We start from the raw sequence: 24427 nt of genomic DNA, 5'->3' as shown, positions 1-24427 counted from the left end.
TATGTGCGAGACATGGGATATGGACCTTGTAAAAATAGTAATTTCAGCCTTGAACTACTACGACCTCGGAAAAATTTTCCTGAGAGCTAAAATGTCATGGGTTGTAGAGGATGCAATTTATAAGTGGCCTGTGGTTTATGTGTAAGGACCTCCAGGGCTGCCTTGAAGGCTAATGTGTCATGTGCTCACTGCTCCTACTCGTATGGGCCCCTCTCACCCAAGTGCCCACAAAAAGAGAGCCTCTCCGGATGACCGTCTCTAGAATTTTCTTCTCATGGCTTGTAATTGGGGTAGAATTGAGCTACAATAAAATGCACTTATTTAAACTATACTCTTACTTTGAATATATAAAAGTGCTTTAAATGTTGCAAAACATTTTTATACTTGCTTCACCTGGTCAGTTACCTTTCCATGTACATTTCTTTGTCATAGATTTCTATTGCTTCATGTGGAGCCTGCTCAGGAGCACTTTGTAGTGGTCTGCTTAGTATTTAGCTTTACCTTAGTTATCCCTCTGGCTTCGGTAACCTAGATGCATTTTGCATACATGTTTTCTTCATCCATTTACAGATGTTTGTGTTGTTTTTTTTTTTGTCATCCCTATAATAATATGTTTTATCTATTAGTCTTTTTTTGAACGACTGTATTTATTTATTTATTTATGTATTTGAGAGAGAGAAAGCAAGAGAGAGAGAGAGAGAGAGAGAGTCGGGGGACGAGTAGAGGGAGAGGGACAGCAGGCTCCACGCCAGTGTGGAGCCCAATGCGGGGCTCAATCTCACAACCCTGAGATCATAATCCCAACTGAAATCAAGAGTCAGACGCTTAGCCAACTGAGCCACCCAGGTGCCCTTCTGTTAGTAATCTTTTAATAGCCACCACCATTTCATTTACCATTAAAAAATGTAACTGTTGTTCAACCATGCGCTGAATTTCCTGAGTCTAGCAGGTCTCCTTTAGAAACTAATTTTACTGATAAACCACTAACGTATACACTGAGAATGTCAGAAGTTAGCTATGACAGTTTCATTTTTGTCTTCTACAAATAATACACTATTTCTGAGTGCACCCCAGAGCCCGCCGGCCGGGGTACAGTGAGGTTGCTAGGGGCCGTATGTTGTGGGAATCACATGCAGCCACGCAGGGACGGTCTTTGCTCCAGGCAGTGCCATCCACACGTGAACACTCACGTTTCCCCATGTCACTCATACTATTGGCAAGAGGAATCAAACTTCCGGCTTCAGAAGGAAGACACCACCATGCTGCTAAAAGCTGACTGGTGTACACCCCTCTCACATCACAGGTGCTGAGTTCTGCAAAGGTTTCTCTGGCACAGAGCCAGGGGCTTTGGATGTATTTGATGATTTACCAAGCCAAATGAACATGACCCAGCTTGCTTTGCCCTAGCTGCATGGGGTACAGACGCACCTCACCGAAGCAGGTAAATGTGATTCAGTGGCTTGAGAGCAAACTAAATCAGATGGTGGCTAAGGTGACAGCTTCTTTTTTGTTCAGTGATAAAACACACGCTTGGCAACTGACACTCTGGAAAACAGGAAGAACAATTCTCTAAAGAAAAAGCATGGCACTCAGGGAAACCAGATATAAGTGACAGGCTGGTAACGCCAGCCAGTCTCCTACTTCCAAGAAGCCCCCTCATTGTTAGCTTTGTGGTCCAAGGACAGGTTACTGCGACACCTAGGCAAGAGCTGATGGTGGCCCTAACTCGGACAGCCAGCTGTGTGGACAAATGGGAGAGGAGCAATATGACAGGTGTGCTGAGAACAGTATGGAACATTTCTCGTTAACTGTGGAAAACCCTGACTTGAGCTGGAGGTGGTGGGGTTGGGGGTGGGGGAGGTGGTGGTGCTTGTAGTCTTTATTTATCCTACATAATGTGAATATTCATACATTCCCCTGCAGAAACATCATTTGTCTGATTAGAGGGTGCTGCCCTAGTATTATGTAATATATGATGTATGCAATGTATTATCTTTTCCAAATTTTGAAATGTTTAAAAACTGTGAGCCACACCTGGCTCCGAGGGCTTCAGGTAAGGGATGGTGGACATGTATAGCTCAGTGGTTAACAAGGTGGGTGCAAGAAGAGAGTGAAGGGAAGCATATCCTGGCAAAACTAAACATCACTGCCATCACTCGGGGCTACAATGCTTAAGACCTGACATGTCTTTGGGATCCAGACTTGGCTCTACCATCAACTCACGCTGTGACCTTGAGGAAGCCACTTGCCCTCTCGGGACCTTCGGAATATGGAGGGGGAAATTCGACCATCTTGAAAGGCTGTCCAGCTTGAACACATGGACTCCAACAGGTACCTACTGCAGAACAACCCTGACTGCGGATTTGAAAACTTTCTGCTTGCCACTGTCAAGGGGCTACGGCAATACAGTCCTTGTTTTCATAACCCAGGGCTATGTCCAGGGCTGGAGCAGAGAAGCAGATGGGCAGATCCAGCTCCTAGATGTTTGTAATTGATCAGGACACACTATGATGAAGTAATTTTCTTGTCTTCATTCTCCGTGTCAGCAGGGATCTGTCTGCCACGCAGGAAGGGTGACAGAGTAATCTGAGCTGCAGCTGAAAACCTGCTTTTTCTCCACAGTTATGTAGCCTGCCACAAGCTATGGCAGGCAGTGGGAAAGAGTCCAGACAAGCAGGGGAGTTTGGCTGCTCTCAAAATATCATACAGGAACTTTAAAACTTGAACTGATTTATGCTTCGTAATGTTTTCAATAATGTGTAAATTAAGTTAGGGTTTGAACCTGGGGTAAAGGAGAAATTTTCTATGTTACCAGCCACGAAAGGGCCACAGAAATATCTCATTGTATGATAATGATCCTTCTGCTGGTACCAAGAATTGCACTTTGCATAAATGATGGGTTCTGGACAACAATATGTAACATGCGTTACTTCTTAGTATCAGAGAATGCTCAGAATTACCTGGTGACCTGAAAACTCCTCTGGGGCTTATGACTCTCTGGGTGGAAGCAAAGGTATCACCACCTCAGACCTGGCTTACTAGCTCTGCAAGCTCAAGGTGCCACCATGGGAACCTGACATAAGCCTCCAACTTCTCAGTGGAGGCATGGACGTCCCAGGCCCGTGACTTTCCCCAAACCAGACTCTGGATTAGGAAATAAGCGACATTCTGAGTGGGAACCTATGTGGAAGATGATGCCCACCCCACCCCACCCCCTCAGAAAGCTAAGGTCCTAGAATGCCCTCCACACATCCTTTCCCTGAGCCAGGGGCTCATTTTTTTTCCCCCAAGGTTTTATTATCTTGCACTTTTTTGACCTCAGAGAATTTTACAATAACTAGCTTTGTGACAAACAAAACAGAACATGACAACAACAAAACCAGTCACAGATGATGTTGAAACAAAGAGGAGGAAAAAGTGTATCATAGACCTGCGTGTTATAGCCCTTTGCTGGTCTAGCTCCCCAGGTATGAACAGCTAGACAAGCCTTCCTGAAACCCAGAGGCCCTGAGTTGGTCATTACAATCCATTCCATTTGTTATCATCTGATCTGAGGAGACTATAACGCACATCACCGGGGGCACTGTGTTTCTGCTTTGCAAAATCTTTAGCATATCATCCGTTGGTGCTAGGTGAACCTTCAAGGGGGATCTGTCCAGCTTATCAGAAGGCAAGGAGAGTTTGACATTTGCATTACTGAAAGCCTTCTCTAGAAGTTGGCATTCTGGCTAATTCTGAAAAGTATTAGATGTTGTTTCATATTTGAAATACCATAAGTGAAAACACTTGGTAGAGCATAGAGTACAGATGGTCCCTGACTTACGATGGTTCGACTTAAGATTTTTTCACTCTACGATGGTGTGAAAGTGATACACATTCAGTAGAAACCGTACTTGGAATTTTGAGTTTGGATCTTTTCCTGGGCTAGCGATATGCAGTCTGATCCTCTCTCATGAGGCTGGGCAGCAGCCGTGAGCCACAGCTCCCAGTCAGCCACGTGATCACGAGGGTCAACAACCCATACGTTGACAACCGTTCTGTCCCCACACAGCCATTCTGCTTTTCTCTTTCAGTACGGTATTTGATACATGAGTCAACATTTTATTATCAAATGGGCTTTGTGTTAGATGATTTTGCCCAACTATAGGCTCATGTATGTGTTCCAAGCACGTTTAAGGTAGGCTAGGCTAAGCTATGATGTTCAATAAGTTGGGTGTATTAAATGCATTTTTGACTTAGCGATATTTTCAACTTATGAGTTTATTTGGACTAAACCCCATCGTAAGCCAAGGAAGGCCCATACTACACAGTATACAGATGTCATGTGGAAGCTCTGCAATTGCAGAGGATACAGCAGTTTTAATTTGACATCATAGTATTTAAGTTACAAGATGTGAAGGAAAGAGTAAACATCACTCAAGGACTTGACTTCCTCTTCTGGGGAAGGGGGTAGTATACTTTAGGTTGTACGTAGGATGGCTGTACTATGTTAGATGGAATTATGATCTTGTTATTGTCTTCATCTGAAGATCAAGTATGGTTTACAGAAATGTGTATGGATACCAAGTTGACGAGATGAACTTTTGATGGATAATTTTATGTGCCAAATTGACTAGGCCATGGGGTGCCCAGATATCTGGTTAAACATTATTTCTTGGTGTGTCTGGGTGTATCACGAAGCTGGAGATGTATGCTGGGTGCAGGATGGGCCAGAACATGAGGAAATCAGAGAGAAGGTTTTGACCATTGATGGATCAGCCAGAGAAATCGGTTTCCGGCCATGGAAGGGGTATGTCTGGAGCTCAGGCTCTGGACACAGTAGAAGTGGCTCTGTTCTGGGTGGGACCAGTGGAGGATAACAATGGTGTGTACAGAAATGATTAGAGTTCAGGCCATTACCTCAAACACCCCAGTAGGGCAGGCCTGGTAAGATGAAAGTTGAATGGGCTGGCTCTTGTCAAGGAGTCTGTGCCTAGAATCCTGGATCCACAGCAATAATGGCAGATTCAGACCAGCTGAGTCTCTGCGGCCCATTTAATTACCCAAATAATGGTCCATTTTTATGCACAAAAATTCTAGTCACACTCACAACTGGCCCATCAGGTGCCAGAATGGTGATCATTAATGATAATGCAAGCCCGGCATAAATACAGAACTTGGCTTTTCAAAGCATTTCTTCATTGATGAATTCATCTTTGTCTTCATAGAAAACCTCAGGCAGGTAAGGCAGATGTTATCTTCCCTTGCATAGAGAGAGAGGTTTCTGACCTAAGGCAAAGACAGAGGAAAGTGGCCGAGCCCCTTGTTTTCAGGTTTTTCCAGCAGCCTCATGCCCCACCCCCCTTTTTTAAAGATTTTATTTATTTATTTGACAGAGAGAGACACAGCAAGAGAGGGAACACAAGCAGGGGGAGTGGGAGAGGGAGAAGCAGGTTTCCCGCTGAGCAGGGAGCCCGACCTGGGCCTCAATCCCAGAAGCCTGGGATCATGACCTAGCCGAAGGCAGATGCCCAATGACTGAGCCATCCAGGCGCCCACCTCATGCCCTTTTTAAGGACTGACTGCCTCAAAATCAGCCAGGTTTTCACTGATGAATAGCATATTTCCACAGGGCCTCCAGATCCTGGGCTGCTTAGAACCAGAGCCCCTCATTTTCCAGTAGGTCTGCAATTTAAAGACTAGATTCTGATGAGAAGTATCTGGAGTCTGATAAAGGCTAATTACAGTTAAGGAATATGAAAATTAGGAGCTCGAAAGAAGATTGGCTTCTACTACTGCCTGGGCAGAATAATCAAGAAATTAGCAGAAAGTGATGGTGGCCATAAAGAGGCACTAGAGGATAATTGAAGTATTAAAATTAAAGATATGCTGGCAAGTGGTCTATCCCTTGAGGATCCAGGCCATCTTCTTTGCTATCAGGCCATAATGTGACTGAAGAGCTTTTCAACAAGGCAATGGGGGCTCTGTAGAGGGGTTGTCTCCTAAGTGAGGGCTGCGGCTGCAGCTGAGGGACACTGGAAAAATGGGTAGGTTTTTCTGCATGATGCATGGGGCCCCTGCCTGAGCCCCGCTTTTGCGGTTGCTCTGACAAAGTAGAGCAAGTTCACAGAAGCTCAATCAGAAAAATGAAGGGCCTGAACTGACAGCATGGAAAAGCCTTTAAGGATGGCCAGGGTTTTAGCTGGTGAGGCAATGGCTCCAGATGGGCACAGTCAGCATTTTCAGTTATTTTAGTGGGGACATCACATGGAGAAGGGATTATATATAGTCATCAGATTCCCAGAGGAAGAGCTAAAACTAGATTGAAAGCATTTTAAACCAAGAATTGTTGAACTCCTTTCTTGTCCCCCACAGTGGACATACACTATTCATACATGGTCTCATTTATTCCTCAAGACCATCCCATGAAGTAGGGTCAGAGCTGCAAAAGGAGGTATTACCCTCCCCCCCTTTTTTTTTTTTTTTACAATTGGTAGAACCGAGGCTCAGAGAGACGAAGTGACTTGCCAAGAGTCACGTGAGGGGAGACTGGATCTTGACTTCAGTTCTGGCCCGTCCTATAGCCAATGCTCTTTCCATTATTTCACGAAGATTTTAATCTGATATAAGAAACACTCAGCATTTATAGTGTGTGACAGTGGCATCTATGCTTCATGAGGTAGTGAATTCTCTAGTATTCAAGACATTCTAACAGAAGCTGGAGGAAATCGCCAAGTATTCAGACATTAGGTACAGGTTGGATGACATAAACCTCTAATGTCCCTACCAGCACTGAGCTGTTTGGACTTGGCCACCTCAAAAGAACATGTGAAGTGGGTGGGGCACATGTTGTAAATAAATCCCTGATTGATCCCCGGTAACTGGAAAGAGGCAAGATCAATGACTCACAAATCATTGTAAATCCTTCTTTTAGCCTCCTAATCCAGAGGTTATTTACTACCCACTTCACAAACTTCACTAATTTGACAGCAGCCTTCTGTTTTCTTGCCCTTTAAGGCAAGGTAGACAAATGTCCATAGAGGAAAAGAGGGACAGATGGTCCAACCTGGATATGCAGCTCAGCATTGAAAACAGTTGCAAAAGGTCCAGGGGAAAAAAGTGAGATGGCCCACCTTGACATGGGACCCATGGATATTTTCACCAATTGACCATTTTCCAAAAGGCACGGGGTCTTATTCTAGCTAATAAATCTTACTCTTCAACCTCAAGCTTTAAAATAGGATCCTTAAGAAGAATGCTCTTTGAACTACCTCTACCTCACTTTCCAGTCATCCTCCCAAGGAACTGGGCCCCCACATTTCCATCTGATCTCTGGCCAACCTTACCTTTGAGCTTTGAATGTGCTTGCTGACTGAGCCTCAGTGTGAATTTTGATACGATTTCATTTGGTAATGTGATCAAAGGGAACACTTAAATCATTAGCCTTGGAAATACAAATGCGTGTGGAGGTACAAGCAATGTTTTTATATCTTCATACCCCACCTACTTCTCCATAAGTTTTTGGTTTCATATACAATATTTTAGGGGAAATACCATGAAACCAAAAATGCTTAAACAAGAGGAAAAATTGGAGGATCAAGTAATAATAAGGAGTTGAGGGGAGGAAGATCTGGTCAGAGGTCACAAACTCAGACATTTATAGGGGCCAGAGAGGTAGCGTAAACGTGTGGATTGGGCCAGACGTAAGACAAACCATAGAATACAGAGAGAGTGTGTGTATGTATATATCTATAGCATCTATACCTGTATTCTCATGTATATACATGCATACTGTATGTGTGTGTCCAAAGCCACATGATTATTTTTAAACACAAGGCTAGCTAACCACAATTCATCTGCAGGCAACATTTGGGCCCCTGTCTCTGACTCCTGACCCACATGAAGAGAAACTTAAAGATGAGCAACAATTTGATGCTGAGATTCCTGGAAGAAAAGGCAAAGGTGGATAGCTGATGGATAGCTACATTATCTTCAGCAGCTCTGGAAAGCAACTAGACTAGTCTGTTAAGAAAGATAACCTGTTTCTTATTTCACAGTGCTAAGAAAAATCTGTTGCCTAGGTCTCTGCTTAAGGAAACTTGCACAACATAATGAATGGTATATTTAACGGAACTTTTACCCAAGAAGCCTCCTGATATTCCACATATGGTGTCTATTATGTGGACCCTCAGGAAAATCCAAATGTATAATGTTAAGCTGGAGTTCTGTGAAGGCAATCCACTGGGGAACAGAGTGATAGAGACCAGGTCTGTAGCTTCCTGGAGCTCTGGTATGATGCAGGAATAAAGCTTTGAAAATTTGGAGGAATTCCCTAAAACTGGCACTCTTGAATATCAACAGCTTCCTTTGGGTTTTTGACAGGAACTATAATGCAGATAATTCAAACTAGAGGTCTTGAGAGATGGCTGGAAAAAATGGGAGGTGCTCTTCAATGTTGACAGAAAGAGGATCCATATCCAATTCAACCTGAAGGCAGCCAGAATATCATCTGCAGGCTGGGTCCACGCTCGTCTCAAACGGCAGCTTCATTATACATTTGGGATGTAGTCTCTCTTTCCCCAGTCAGCCTTTAGCTACAACACATCTGCACATACCACAGACACACAAGGGGTTGTGATCACATCCATTCCAAAGGCTTTAAATACCAACTTTATGCTCATGGCTTCCAAATTGCTATCTCCAATCTAGACCTCTTCCCTGAGCTACAGACTTGCAGAGTCAAATGTTCTCTTTACATCTCCCCTTGGATGTCTCAATAACATCTTGAATCTTGCATGGCCACAACTAAACTTGATTTTTTTTTCCTCCAGATTTTTTCCTCTCCCACAGTCTTGTCCATCTCAGTAAATGGCATGAACATCTTCCCAACTGCTCAAGTCAGAAAGCTGGGAGTCATCACCCTTGATTCCTACTCCTTGAGATCACGCTAGAACATAGAGGACAAGAGCCTGGGCCCTGAAGTTCATTGCCTGGGTTTTAATCCCAGGACCACTTTTAACCAGTTATGTGATTTTGGACAAGTCATTCAAAACTATGACTCAGTTTTCACATTTGCAAAGTGAGAATAATAATAACACCTATTTTTACTGAGTTTTAGGAGGATTAAATGAGATAGAGCATAATAAGCTTTCGGGATAATACCTGGCACTGAGTAGTAGATGTTCAATAAATGGTTGCTGTTACTATTCTCCCTTTCACCTTGTATTCTATCTATTAGCAGCCTTCTTTTTCTGTAAAATATAGATTATACAGCCTATTTTATGGGATATTTGGATAATTAAAGGAGATCAAGCACATATAGCACCTGAGTGGCAGACCCTCAATAAATAGTAGCTTTTATTAGGGATAATTAGTGTTTTTGCTGAGGCATCAGGGAGTAGTAAGAATAATCATTCATTCATTAATAATTCAATAGATATATTTTGAGCATCTACCAAATGTGAGGCATTGTGATAGATGCTGGGAATAGAGTAACGATCAAAATGAAGATCCTTGCCCTCATGGGAGTTTATTTTCCAGTGAGGGTTTGGGCAGCTAATAAATGTAGTAAATAAATCATCACATCGTATGTTACTTGGGGGAAAGTGCTGCTGGGAAGAATAGAGCAGAGAAGGAAAATAAGGAGTTTAAGAGAGGGGAGGTCTCCCTGAGAAGGTGACCTTTGAGTAAAAACATGAGGAGGGGAAGAGGAAACCAAGTGGATATCTGAAGAAAGAGGATTCTAGGCAGAGTAAAAAGCAATTGCTAAGGCCTTAAAGCAGGACATGGCCAACTTGTTTGAAGAACAACAGAGACCAGTGTGGCTGAAGTGAAGGGAATTAGCAAAGTGGTAGCAGATGAAGTCGGGCAAACAAGGGACCAGACCATGGAGGGCCTTAGAGATCCTGGTAAGGACTTTAACTTTTACTCTTAGTGAGATGGAAGTTTCAGTGATAGAAGAAACATGATCTGTTTTAGAAATTTTTTATTTAAATTCAATTTAGTTAACATATAGTGCATTTTTAGTTTCAGAGGTAGAGTTCAGTGATTCATCTGTTGCATATAACACCCAGTGCTCATTAATATCACGTGTCCTCCTTAATGCCCATCACCCAGTTACCCCATCCCCCCACCCTCCTCCCCTCCAGCAACCCTCAGTTTGTTTCCTGTAGTTAAGAGTCTCTTATGATTTGCTTTAAAAGGTCCACTCTGCCTGCTATGCTGAGAATAGACTGAAGGGAGTGGGGGTAAGAATGGAAGTGGAAGGAGGGAGTCTAGTCAGGAGGCTATTACAATCAGGGGAGCCAGAGATGATGACAGCTTGGACCAGAGTGGTATCAATGCAAGTGGTGAGAAGTGTTTAGATTCTGGATATATTTTGAAAGTAGAGCTCATAGGGTTTGCTAACTGCCTATGAGATTTTTTTTTTTTAAAGGGAGTTGAGGATGATTTCAAATTTTGGACTCAGAAAGGTCTGATTTCAAATCCCAGCTTCGCAACTGATCTGCTCTGTTTGAATTCAAGTGGCAGATTATAATCACTGGAGCTGGGGCCCGCAGGCACCTAAAACCCTGAGAGAGGTAGACTTTTTCTCTACTCGGAAGAGCTTTGGTTCCAAGGGATGGGGAACTAAACAAGAAATCAGTAACAATAATATCTGGGAAATCCCTAAACTTTTGGAAATAAGATAACAAAATTTAAAATAATCCATGGGATAAAAAGGAAGTCTCAGTAAAGGATATATATATATATCCTTTAACTGAATAAAAATACAACATATCAAAATCTGTGGCATGCTGCTAAAAGAGCACATAGAGGAAAATGTATAGCACTAACCACTTATTCAGAAAAGAAGAAAGTTCTCAAACCAAGAGTCTAAGCTTCCATTTCAAGATGATTTTAAAAATCAAGCCAAAGACAAACATAGTAAAGATAAGAACAAAAATCAATGACATATAAAATAATAGAAAAAACTCAATGAAACCCAAAGTTTATTGAGAAGATCAATAAAATTGATAACCTCTCAATAAGATTTACAAAGAAAAAAAGAGAAAAGATACATATCAATATCAGGAATAAAATCAAGGAATATCCCTACAGATCTGTAGATAATACAAAGAAAATAAGGGCATATATTAAAAAAAACTCTATTTACATATATTCAACAACTTAGATAAAATGGACTAATTCCTTGAAAATCACAAACTACCAAAATTCACCAAATATGAAATACATAACATAAATAGTCCTATAGCTATCAAAGAAATTGAATCTGCATGTTTAAGGCTTCCAAAAAAGAAACTATTACTCCCAGATGGATTTGTTGGCGAATTCTACCAAACATTTATAGAAGTTATAACCCATTTTATATAATCTCTTCCCCAAAATAAGAAGCAGTACTTCCCAACTCGCTTTATGAGGCTATCATTACCATAATACCAAAACTGGACAAATTACAAGGAAAGTACAGACCAATATTCCTCATGAATACAAAGTTTCTCAACAAAATATTAGCAAATCAAATTCTGCAATATGTAAAAATAATTATTTCACAACCAAGTGGGATTTATCCTGGAATTGCAAGGTTGGTTCAATATTCAGCAATCAATAGATACAATCCAGAATATAAACAGTCCAAATAAAAAACACACGATTTTTTTCAGTAGGTGCAGAAGAACCATGTGACAAGCCCCAATACACATTCGTGATAAAAACTTCCTCAACTGATAAAGGGCATCTACAAATCCTGCACCTAACATCACATGATGGTGAAAGACTGGATGCTTTCTCCTGAAGATTGGAAATAAGAAAGTCCACTTTCACTACTCCTATTCAACATCATACTGAAAGCTTTAGCACAACAAAGAAAGAAAAAGGACTAAAAGGCATAGAGATTAGAATGAAAGAAACAAAATTGTCCCTATTTGCAGATGATGTGATTGCTTATGTAGAAAATTCCAAGGAATCTACAAAACAACTCCCAGAACTAGTGAGTCCATCAATGTCACAGGATACAAGATCAACAAACAAAAATCCACTCTACCTCTATACACTAGCAATGAACAGTTGGAAACCAAAATTTTTAAAACATACCATTTCCAATAGCTTAAAATTCTGAAATACTTAGGTATAAATCTAACAAAACATGTACAGAATGGGTATGCTGAAAATTATAAAACACTGATTAAAAAAATAAAAGGCAACCTAAATAAATAGAGAGACAAATTGTGTTTATGGATTGGAAAGCTCAGCATACTGACAGTGTCAATTCTTCCAAGCTTGTTTTACAGATTTAATGCAATTCCAATAAAAATCCCGGCAGGATTTTTTTTAGATATATAGACAAGCTGATTCCAGAATTTACATGAAAAGGAAAAGAAACTAGAGTAGTCAAAACAATTTTGAAAGAATAAAGTTGGAGGACTCACACTACCCAATTATACAACTTACTATATAGCTACATTAATCAAGACAGCATGGTATTGGCAGAGGGATAGACACATGGATCCATGGACCTGAAGCGTCCAGAGAATGACCCTCACAAATACATCCAATTGATTTTTTACAGGAGAAAGATAGTCTTTTCAATACATGGTGTTGAAAAATTTGGACATGTATGGGCCAAAAAAGAGAGAGAGAGAGAGAGAGAGCCCACACCAAAATATCTAAAAATCTCACTCTCCCTAACCTCGTACTTTATTAAAAAATGTTAAATGTATCATCAATCATGTAAAACATAATACTAAAAAACATCTAGAAGAAAACAAGAGAAAATTTTTGTAACCTGAAGGTAGGCATGTTCTTAGACATGACACCAATAGATTGATCCATAAAGGAAAAATTGACAGATTGGACTTGATCAAAAATGAAAACTTTTGCTATGCAAAAGACACTATGAGAAAATCAAAAGACCACCTAAAGACTGGGAAAAATATTTTTAAAATCACATATCTGATAAAGGACTTATACTGAGAACATCTGAAGAAACTCAACAATAACTCAACAATAAGAAAACAAGCATTCTAATTAGAGCGTGAACAAAAGATCTCAATAGACACCTCACCAAAGGAGATATATGGATGACAAATATGCACATGGGAAGTTGTTCAGCATCACTAGCCATGAGGCAAATGCAAATTAAAACCACAATGAGATATCACTACACACTTACCAGGACTCTCTACGATAAAAAACACTGACAGCACTACATCAAGAACTAATGATGTAATGTATGGTGATTAACATAACAATAAAAATTTAAAAAAAATACTGACAAAGTATTGGTGAGCATGCTGAGCATGTTGGATGGAATTCACAATGGTACAGCCACTCTGGAAAACAGTTTGGCAGTTTTTAATGTAAAGTTAAACATGCACTAGCCGTATGACCCACCAAGAGCATCCTTGGGCATTTTTCCCAGAGAAATTAGAACTTATGTCCATACAAGAACATGTGTATCTATGCTTAAAATAGCCTTATTTATAATCACAAACTGGAAGCAATCCAAATGTCCCTCAGTAAGTAAACAGAAAAACAAATTGTGGTACATCCATTTTGTGGAATACTACTCAGCGATGAAAAGGAATCAACTGTTGATACAGATAGCAACTTGGATGAATCTTAAAGCTATTATGGATGAATCTTAACGGTATCGTTGGTTTATATGACACTCTCCAAAAGGCAAAACATTAGTGGTGGAGAACAGTAGATAAGGGTATTAAGTTCTAGACACTCAATTCTGTTACATTGATCTTTGTGCCTATTCTTGCTGCTGGACTGTGAGTCTTTCAAGGGCAATGGCCATATCCCATTTGCCTTTGAACCTCCAACACTGTGCTCATAGTAGGCACCCCTTACAGGTTCCTGGATGGAAGAAGGCTGACTTCCAAATTCACATATGGAAACACAAGTGGGCTGCTTGAGAAATAGAACCCAGATCATGGCCCTTCACACCCACACATGCCCAGCTATCAATACACAGAAATAGCAACTGTTTCAGCACATCTTTGCAAAGAAGTTTAAGCATTCTCTCAGCTCCCCATATTATAATTGCTGTGCACAACAGCCAAACTCAAGGATAATCCCATCACAGAAGTGGTCTTGCTCTAAGTAATTCTGAATCTTGATAAGCTAATCTCTTGCTGTGATGGTCGAGGGGACTTTCATTTGTTCATCTGCCTCCTTGACTGGAAAATTTGTGGTACATTGGCAAGGCACCCTCAACCATATTGCAAACATTTTTTTTTAAAAGACCTGCCAACGGCAAATTTCAGATGGGTCTTCTATCATCTCAGATTCTGATGATTTGGGGCCAAATCCTTAGAATAATATTGTAGAAGTCACAGAGTGTCAATTTTGTGAATTTTGGCAAGTCATGTGTTGTTTTTTCTTGGCTTAGAAAGTTGGTATGCTTCATGCTTTTGTAGATTGGAGGCCAGAATTCTGCAGTTGTCCATTTGCTCATGTTTATAAGATTGGTAGCTGATGGTCCTGCACATATATCACATCAGCATTTGTGAAGATTGTGGCAATCGGATTATGGCCATATGATGCCATATCAGACAATCAAACTTCATTCGACCATCCAAAACAATTATATGCCTAATAGATTAAAATAGGCTTTTTTTCTAGCCTTGTATGTCGTAAACACATTCAAACATTCTTAAGGCAAATCACACAAAATAAATGAATTCAGCAAAACAAATCCTTTTGCAAATTAACATTACAAATTCATTATTTACCCATTCAAATAGCTAATCCTGCAAACCACGGTCTCCATGGAAGCACCCATCAAGGCTCCAGTCTGTGGTCAGAGGCTCATGTGTGTCTGAAGCTTAGTGGTGTCTGCCTGCCCATGCATCCAGGCTGCTGGGTAACTGTTCTGGGATGGGGTCATGTATCCCACATGATAAGAGTGGTGAATTGAAACAAATGGAGACTATAGAAGTTCCCAGGCTATTTGTCAATTTGGTCTAGGTCACCTGCTCTTGCTTGGCCAATATCTTTAGCTCATTGGTTCTAAATCCTGGCTGCACATCAGAATCGCCTGGGGAGATTTTAAAACACCCCATGGCCAGAATCCACACCAGAACAGGATTAACTCTGAATCTCTGGGGGTGAGACCCAGCATTCGTTTAGTAAAATTCTTCAGGTATTCCCATAGCCACAGTCTGGAATGCTTGAGGAGTGTTCCTCTGGATTGACCACAGCTACGGATGCTCCCACGCGATCACCGTGACCCCTGCTCCAACTCCAATGTCATTTGTAATTTCAGATTCCAGAAGGACTTGGTGAAAATGGATCTATAATCTGGGAGGAGCTTAGCCCTCCAAAGGAATCTCTATTGGTAGAACTGTTGCTGGGAGGAAAAAAGAAACTTGCAGCCCAATGTCAACCCCACGGCTCTCCTTGAGGTCAGTCCGCCAAGCCCTGAGTCCCTCTTTGGCACAGCTCTTTCACTCCAGGTGTTTGGGCAGCTCTCAGTGATGACACAGGCTCACTACACCAGGCAGTAATGGTGGCAAGAGCATGGAAGTTTTTCCTCCAAGCTGTGGATTCAAAATGGTATCTTTGGGGAACCTCATAGAACAAGTCTAGGCTGAGAAGTGAGCTGATATTTTGTCTGGTACTCTTTAAATGACCTCGTCTTACTAACACAAAAATACCTTGGGAGCATGTGAAACATAAGCTATAATAATAGCTAACATTTTGCCAAGTATCAAATGCTTTATGTATATTGATTTATGTAATCTTTACAATACCCTACTCAGGAGGTACTATTGCTCTCTCCATTTTACAGATGAGGAAAGTACAAAGGAGTTAAGTAACTTGCTCATGGTCATTAAGCTAGCAAGTGGCAGAGCCAAAATTCAAATGCAGGCAATTTGTGTCCACATCATGCAGGCTTAATCACTTTGCTCCCCTCACTCATAAATCCTTCCCCTCACCTCCCCTGGGTTTGACCCCAGTTTGGTTTTGTACCTTGGCTCCTGTTTCCCTTCTTGCCCTAAAGCTTATTGCCCTGTTTTGGACTTGTTTTCTGCTTTGGCCTTAGCCTTCTCCTTTTAGAACTGCCCTTCAGGTCCTTACCTTTAGCTCCATCCATCAGGACCACTCCTCACACCCATTCCCAGTGCCACCCTGTGCCAGACCCTTCACCTTGGCCCTGTGGACCTGGCCCCTTGGGAATGCTCTCTGTTCAGCCTCCCCACTGGGAATGGCATAATTACTGAAAAACAATTAAGTCTCACTGAGCCTTCTCTTTGCTGGACTAAATATCCTCAAATACTTCAATATTCTTTGTTGGCTCATGACCTCATGCACCCTCTCCATCCTGGACACTCTGCTTCAGACATGCTCCAGTATGTCCCTAACCCTCCCAGAGTATCTGCCCAGGACTGACCCCACCACTGGGTGAATCTGATCAAGGTTCTCCACCTCTCCCCCAGCACTGTGCTCCCATAATGCCCTATGGGATCACCACACTTGCCACATTGTACATGCTTGGCCCTTAGGAGCCACCCAAGAAATATTTGATGAATGACTGATATTCTAATTTTCTCTTTCTATGTCTGTTTCCCCTACTAAACCATAAGTACCTTGAGCCACCTTGCCTTATTTATACTTACATGCATTATTCCATGCATATTGTGGTCTGTCAAAAAATGTTGAATGAAAAAGTATTTCTAGGAGTTTTATTAATAGTAACGACCAACACCATGAAATTACTATTTCTGCCACCCCCCTTTTTTTGCAACTTTTTATTGAGATAAACTTCACATGACGAAGTGAAAAAAAGCCAATCTGAAAAGGCTGTATACTATATGGTTCCAGCTATACAACATTCTGGAAAAGCCAAAACTATAGAGACAGTAAAAGGACTGGTGATTGTCAGGGATTAGAAGGAAGGGGGAAATGAATTAGCAGAGCACAGAGGATTCTTAGGGAGGTATAACTACTCTGTATAGACTAGAGTGGTGCATACATGTCATCATACATTTGTCAAAACCCATAGAATATACAAGAAAGAACCCTAATATAAACCATAGACGTTGGATGATTAGGATGTGTCAATGTAGTTTCATCAGTGGTAACAAATGTACCACTCTGGTGGGGGATGGGCTGATAGTGGAGCAGGTTGTGTATGTTTGAGGGGGAGGGGGTCAGAGACTATATGGGAAATCTCTGTACCTTCTGCTTAATCTTGCTATGAATCTAAAATTTCCCAAAAAACTAAAGTATATAAAAATTCACATAAAATTCACCATTTAAAAATGCACAATTTGGTGTCTTTTAGTATGTCCAATTGTTGTGCAAGCATCACCACTATAAAAGTCTAGAACATTTTCATTACCCCCTCTCAAAAAGATACCTTACCTGTTAGCAGTCACTTCCCATTTGCCTCCCCCCACGTCCAGCCCCTGGCAACCACTAATCTACCTTCTGTCTCTATGGATTTGCTTATTGTGGATATTTAATGTAAATGGAATCATACCAGATGTGGACTTTTGTGACTGGCTTCTTTTACTTATTACAATGTTTTCAAGGTTCACCCATCCCATGGTGAAGCATGGATCAGTACTTCATTCTTTTTGTGGCTGAATAATAATCCATTGCATGTGGAGCACCTGGGTGGCTCAGTCGGTTAAGCAGCTGACTCTTGATTTCGGCCCAGGTCACGATCTCAGGGTCCTGGGATCAAGCCCTGCATAGGGCTCTTTGCTCAGCAGGGAATCTGCTTGAGGATTCTCGTTCTCCTCCCTCTGCCCCTACCCCCACTCATGCACACACACTCTCTCTCTAAAAGGTAATCTTTAACAAAATAATAATAATCCACTGCATGAACATTTGAGTAGTTTCTACTTTTAGTTTCTTATCAATAATGCTACTAAGAATATTTGCATATGAGTTTTGTGTGGACATGTTATCATTTTTCTTGGATATATACTTAAAAGTGGAATTGCTGGGTCACAAGGTAACTCTATGTTTAACTTTTTGAGGAACTGCGATTGATTTCCACAGCAGGTGCACCATTTTACATTCCCATTGGTAGCGTATGAGGGTTCCAATTGCTTCACATCCTTGCCAATACTTGCATTTTCCTTTCTAAAGAAATTATAGCCTTCCTAGTGAGTGTGGTGTCTAATTATGGTTTTCATTTGCATTTCCCTAATGACTAACGACGTTGAGCATCTTTTCCTGTGTTTCATGGTCATTTGTGTATTTCTTTTGAAGAAATGTCTATTAATATTCACATGCCCATTTATTAATTTGGTTGTCTTTTCATTGTTGAATTCTATTCTGGATACAAATCTCTTATTAATATATGGTTGGAAAACATTTTCTTCCATTCTGTAGGTTGTCTTTTCACTTTATTCATAGTTTACTTGGATACAGAAAAGTTTTGTTTTTGGTGAGGTCTAATTTATGTTTTTATCTGGTTGCTTGTGCTTTTGGTGTCATATCTAAGATATCATTGCCTAGCGCAAGGTCACAAACACTTAAGCCTATATTTTCTTCTAAAAGTTTTATAGATTTAGGTCTTACATTTAGATATTTGATCAATTTTGAATTAATATTTGTATATGTTGTGAAGTATGGGCACACACGCATTTTCCCCCCTGCAGATATCCAGTTGTCCCACTTCCTGAAAAGGTTATTTTTTCACCATCGAATTTTCTTGCCACCCTTTTCAAAGATCAATTGACTATGTATGTAAGCTTTAATTTCTGGACTCTCAATTCCCCTCCATTGATCTATGTCTATCCCTATGCCAGTACCACACTGTCTTGATCACTGATGCTTTGTAGTTAAGTTTTGAAATCAGGAAATTTCAGGAAAGGTCCTCCAACTTTGTTCTTCTTTTACAAGATAGTTTTGGCTGCTGAGGTTCCTGTACATTTCCATATGAATTTTAGAATCTGTCCATTTCTGCAAAAGATGCAAGTTTAATGGGGATCATGTTGAATCTATACATCAATATGGGGAGTATTGCCATCTTAACCACATTAAGTCTTCCTGTCCTTGAACATGGCTATCTTTCCGTTTCTTTAACACTTCTTAAATTTCTTTCAACAATGTTTTGTAGTTTTCAGTGAACAAGTCTTGAATTTCTTTGGTATAATTTATTCTTAAGCATTTTATTCTTTGTGATGCTACTGTAAGTAGAATTGTTTTAATTTAATACTCAGATTGTTCTGTGCCAGTATATAGAAAGACAACAGATTTTTGTAAACAGATCCTACGTCCTACAACTTTTCTAAACTCATTTATTGGATTGAATATTTTTGTGTGAATTCCTTAGGATTTTCTATATGCGACAATGTCATTGGCAAATAGATATAGTTCCCTTATTTCTTTTCTAATCTGGAAGGCTTTTTTTAATCTCTTTATCCTACACACTTGCCCTGGCTCTATTCAGATTTTTTGTTTCTTCTTGAATCGGTTTTGGTAGTTTGTATCTTTCTAGAATTTGTTCACTTAACGAGGGTACTTAATTTGCACACGTACATTACCAACACCTTCTTGGTGGGACTGATCCTTTATCATTATAAAATGTCCTTCTTGGGGTGCCTGGGAGGCTCCTGGGATCGAGTCCCGCGTTGGGCTCCCCACTCAGCGGGGAACCTGATTCTCCCCCTCTCTCTCTGTCCCTGTCCCCCGCTTGTGCTTTCTCTCTCTCCCTCTCAAACAAATAAATAAAATATTTAAAAACTAAAAAAATAAAATGTCCTTCTTTGTCTCTGGTAACTTTTTTTTTTCTTAAAGCCTATTTTATCTGATATTAGTATAGCCACCTGGCTCTTTTTTGTTTACAATTTGCATAGTTTATCTTTTTCCATCCTTTTATTTTCAACCTATTTGTGTTTTCAAATCTAGTCCCTTGTAGAAAGCATATACAGTGGTCCCCCCTTATCTGAGGGGAATATATTCCAAGACCCCCAGTGGATGCCTGAAACAGCAGATAGTACTGAACCCTATATATATATTTTTTTCCTATACATACATACCTATGATGAAGTTTAATTTATAAATTAGGCATACTAAGAGATTGACGACAATAGCTAATAAAATATAATAATTATAATATACTGTAATAAAAGTTATATGAATATGGTCTCTCCTTTCTCTCAAAATATCTTATGGTACTGTACTCACCCTTTTCCTTCTTGTGATGTGAAGTGATAAAATGCCTACAAGATGAGACGAAATGAGGTAAATTATGTAGGCACTGTGATGTAGCATTAGGCTATTATTGACCTTTTGACATTATGTCAAAAAGAGGATCATTTGCTTCTGGGACTGCAGTTGACCATTGCAGGTAACTGAAACTATGGAAAGTGAAACCATGGGTAAAGGAAAACGACTGTGTGGGATTACTTTTTAAAAAAATTATTATGCCAATGTCTGCCTGTTAATTGGAGAGTTTAATATATTTACACTTAATATAACTGCAAATAAAAAACATAATTTGCCAATTTGCTACTTAGATTCTACATGCCTTATACCTTTTTGCTCCTAATTTCCTCCACTACTGTCTTCTTTTGTGGTAGATAGTCTTTAGTGTACCATTTTGATTCATTTTAATCTAGGTAAAAATAGACCTTAATTTAGGAAGATCTTGTTCAGATTAATATCAACTTAGCTTCAAGACCATGCAAAAGCTTTGTACCATATATAGCTCCAAACATCCACATTATGCTGTTATTGTCACAAATTACTCCTTTATATGCTGTGTGCCCACCAACATAAATTTATCATTATTGCTTTTTGCAGTTGTCTTTTAAATCAAACAGGGAGAAAAAAGGGACTTACAAATAAAATATACATTTAGACTGTCTTTATATTTACCTATCTAGTTACCTTTAATGGTGCTCTTTTTCCCCATATGGATATAAGTTACCACTGTCCAGTGTCCTTCCGTTTAAACCTGAAGGACTGAAGAATTTCTTGTTGGGCAGATCATCTAGCAATGGACTCAGGATTTGTTTATCTTGTAATGTTTTAATTTCTTCTTTATTTTTGGAAGGAGAGGTTTCCTACATATCGAATTCTTGGTTGAAGGGTTTTCTTTTCTTTCTGTACCTTTAACATGTCATCCCACTATCTTCTGGCCCTCTTAGTTTCTGATGAGAAATCACCTGTTAATTTTATTAAGAATCTCTTCTGTGTGCTGAGTCATCTCTCTCTTGCTGCTTTCAAGAATTTATCTTTGTCTTTGTCTTTCAACAGTTTGATTATGAAGTATCCAGGTGTGGATCTACTGAAGTTGATCCTACTTGGACTTTATTGCATTTCTTGGATGTACAGATTAATGTTTTTCCTTAAAATCATGCAAATTTTCAGCTATTATTTCTTCCAATATTCTTTTCTCTCCTTTGTCTCTGTCATTCTCCTTCTGGGACTTCCACTATGCATATGTTGGTAGGTAGACTTGATGGTGTCCCACAGGTCTCTCAGGCCCTGCTCATTTCCCTGTCTTCATTTTTCTTTATCGTCCTAAAACTGAATAATCTCAGTTTTTTTGAGCTTTATACAGCCCTTACAGACATCTTATTCCACAGCCTTTCTTCTAAACCTTTGTGGTTGGTCTATTGTTTCTCCCAATTGTTATCCATTACCTCAAGCAACAAAGACTAAAATATTTTCCTGTAAAGGTTTTTGCTAAATGCCTCCAGGGTAGCAACTTTAGGACTGGGTGACTTTTGAGTCAGGGGAAATAAAGAGAAGACTTTTGAGTAGGCCTTCCAGGGAGCCATCAGACAGATGAAATAGTGACAATTCTTTGCAAACAAAATCTGTTCTGCTCTCTCCAGAATCAGGAATGTGGGCTGTTACTTTCAAGACTACCTCTGAGCTGGGTAGTGGGGAACAGGACTTAGGGTAAATGAAAATACCATAAAGTTTGCTATTCTTACTGAGATTCAGTTGTGTATTTTTAAAAATAAGTGCCCCCCCTGGGTGGCTGCAAACCTTTATTTAGCTCCCAGAGGTCCAAAAAACTTGATTCTGACAGTTACTGCCATTTCTAAATTGCTTTTCTGGAGGGGCAGAATTTTAAAGTTCCTTATTCTGACATTTTATTGATGTCACCTTTCATACCATTTTGAACATTTTCTGTGTTTCAAGCACAGAAATATCTGTCTTTATAAAGATCTCATTTTATCCTGCTAAAAGCCTTTTAATATGGTTATTCTTCTTCTTTAATACATGGGGAAAGTATGATGAAAGTGTTCTAGAACTGAATTATACTGATGGTTGTGCAACACAACAAACTTACTATAAACCAGTGAATTGTACACTTAAAAATTGCTTGGAGAAGTTAAATAACTTGCTTAAGATCATACTTGGAAACTGCAGAACCACAATCTGAATCCAGTCCTATCTAACTGAAAAGAATATTTTCTTCCCACCATGTGGTGAGTGACCTCCATCCATGGTAAGATCAAGATGAAAGCCTGCTAAATCAGAATCAAGATTTAGGAAGGAAGTTACCAGCTGAGGCTATAAGTGAGTACCATAGATGGGCCCACATTCTCACAGAAAACAAACATTCCCACAGGTTTGGTTCAAGTTGTTATCAGATGGAATGTCAGATGGGGAATGTGTGCGTACTCAGCAGCTGATGGCTGCTGTGAGCTGCTTCATGTTCTTGCTATATGGCCATCCCCCTGGCTTGCCAAAGACAGTGATATTTTTTGTAAAACTGACATCTGTCTCTGTGGAATTGTCTTTGAGGCCAGACCTACCATCTCTGACTGCCTAGAGGAAGATCCTTGAGGGCCGAGAAGACTTGATGAAGAGAGTACTTCCTCCTAAAGCTCTTCCCAATCCTCAGGTCAGGACAAATCCCTTATTTAGAGGCTATTGAGAGCCTATGGACCTTTTACTTGGAGCACCTGTCATTGTTGCAATTTTACATTTCTTGGTGTGACTACTGACGATCTATTTTCCCCACCAGAATGAAGGCTCCTTAAAGGTAGAGACCAGGACTCTCTTTACCTCCGTGCCAGCGCCTGACACATGGAAGGGATTCAACAAATATCTGCGAAGGAATGAATGCAGGGATGAATAAACAGGCAACTCAGTTTCCTTCTTTGATACAGGCTGGTTAAGCTCCTTTTAAGAGACTAAAAGATTAAAAATACTGAGCATTGGTAAAAACAAACAAGACAAATTATAGTAAAAAGAAACACAGTAAAAAACAATCAAACCATTTTGCCAGGAGTGGTTCCATATTTTGTTCTGCCCGTGCCTCATACAATTTGAGGGGAACACTTTAAGAAAAAGAATATTGCCTGAATGAAGAATTGCTAGGATTCCCTCCCACTCACAGACATAGGCACAAGCCAGCAAGCACTTATTTGGGCAAAAGCAGCTGAAATCTTCTGCCAAGAAGCCCGTGCAGAGTCCTCAAATGAACCCCACCTGGCTGTGGGTGTAGAGAGGGAGCACGTGATCTCCAGCAGCTGCGGAAAGGGTCAGTGTGCTGCTATTCCCTTAATAGGTTCCCAGGCAGCTGGCAGTGCCACCTTCCCATTAACTTCCCTGGGTTACAGGTACCATAGGTGGCCTATTGTGATTGGCCTAAATTGTAAAGTCCTCAGAAAAGTCTTCTGGTTTCCAGCTCCCTAGAGGCACAGAGATGAGGAAACAGGCATTCCCTTTGGAGAAAAAGAGGTATGGGTTGAAGAGGCATATTGTAAAGACTAGAGGACTCCCTGAGAACAGAGAGTATACCAGAGACATCACCTCTAGCCACGCTGACACACAGTAGGTATTCAGGAAATGCCTGTGGCATCAAGATGGCCAGGGTCTGACAAAGGGAGCTGCCAACCAGCTCATTTCCAATCCCAGCCCTCCATCTTAGCAGGAGGCTACAGAATTTCCGGGCGGGGTCTGCTTAGCAATCACCAAAGCTTCCTTCCCTCTCGGACCAAAACTGCATCTCTCTGGTTTAACTGAGCCATAGAATACATAGGTGTCCTGATATTACTTGAAAATAGTACCCTTTGCAGCAATTGTGCCATCAATCGAAAGGACAGGCCTCCCTCTGTGAACAGCAAGGCCAGAGACAAATAAATGGCCAGTGAACATCATGAATCCCCTTGTGACAGGGCAACCCAGAGAAAAGGACAAAGTTCAGCACATTTGTATAAAAATAAAAATGGATGGTATATGTTCTGCAGCAATCTGAATTTCAGCTGCTCTGGCACCTGAAAATGTCTTGCTGATCTTCTTCAATGTCAACTACCTCAGAGTACAGACTGCTTATCAGGACTTTTTAGTGAAAATATAAGCCTAAGTGGATTAACTTCCAAAAGGATCCCCACACCTTTGGCTAACAGCAAGGCAACTAGTTCTGCAATGCAGGGTTTGCCTACAGACCAACATTACCACCTACAGAAAAGGAAAAGAAGCACCTGGGCACTGGACAGGGGCAAGAATG

This window comes from Callorhinus ursinus, unplaced genomic scaffold, assembly GCF_003265705.2.
Source record: "Callorhinus ursinus isolate GAN/ISIS: 27379988/994484 unplaced genomic scaffold, GSC_fseal_2.0 scaffold91, whole genome shotgun sequence".
In the NCBI taxonomy this organism is placed as follows: domain Eukaryota; kingdom Metazoa; phylum Chordata; class Mammalia; order Carnivora; family Otariidae; genus Callorhinus; species Callorhinus ursinus.
This window is presented reverse-complemented; position numbering follows the sequence as displayed.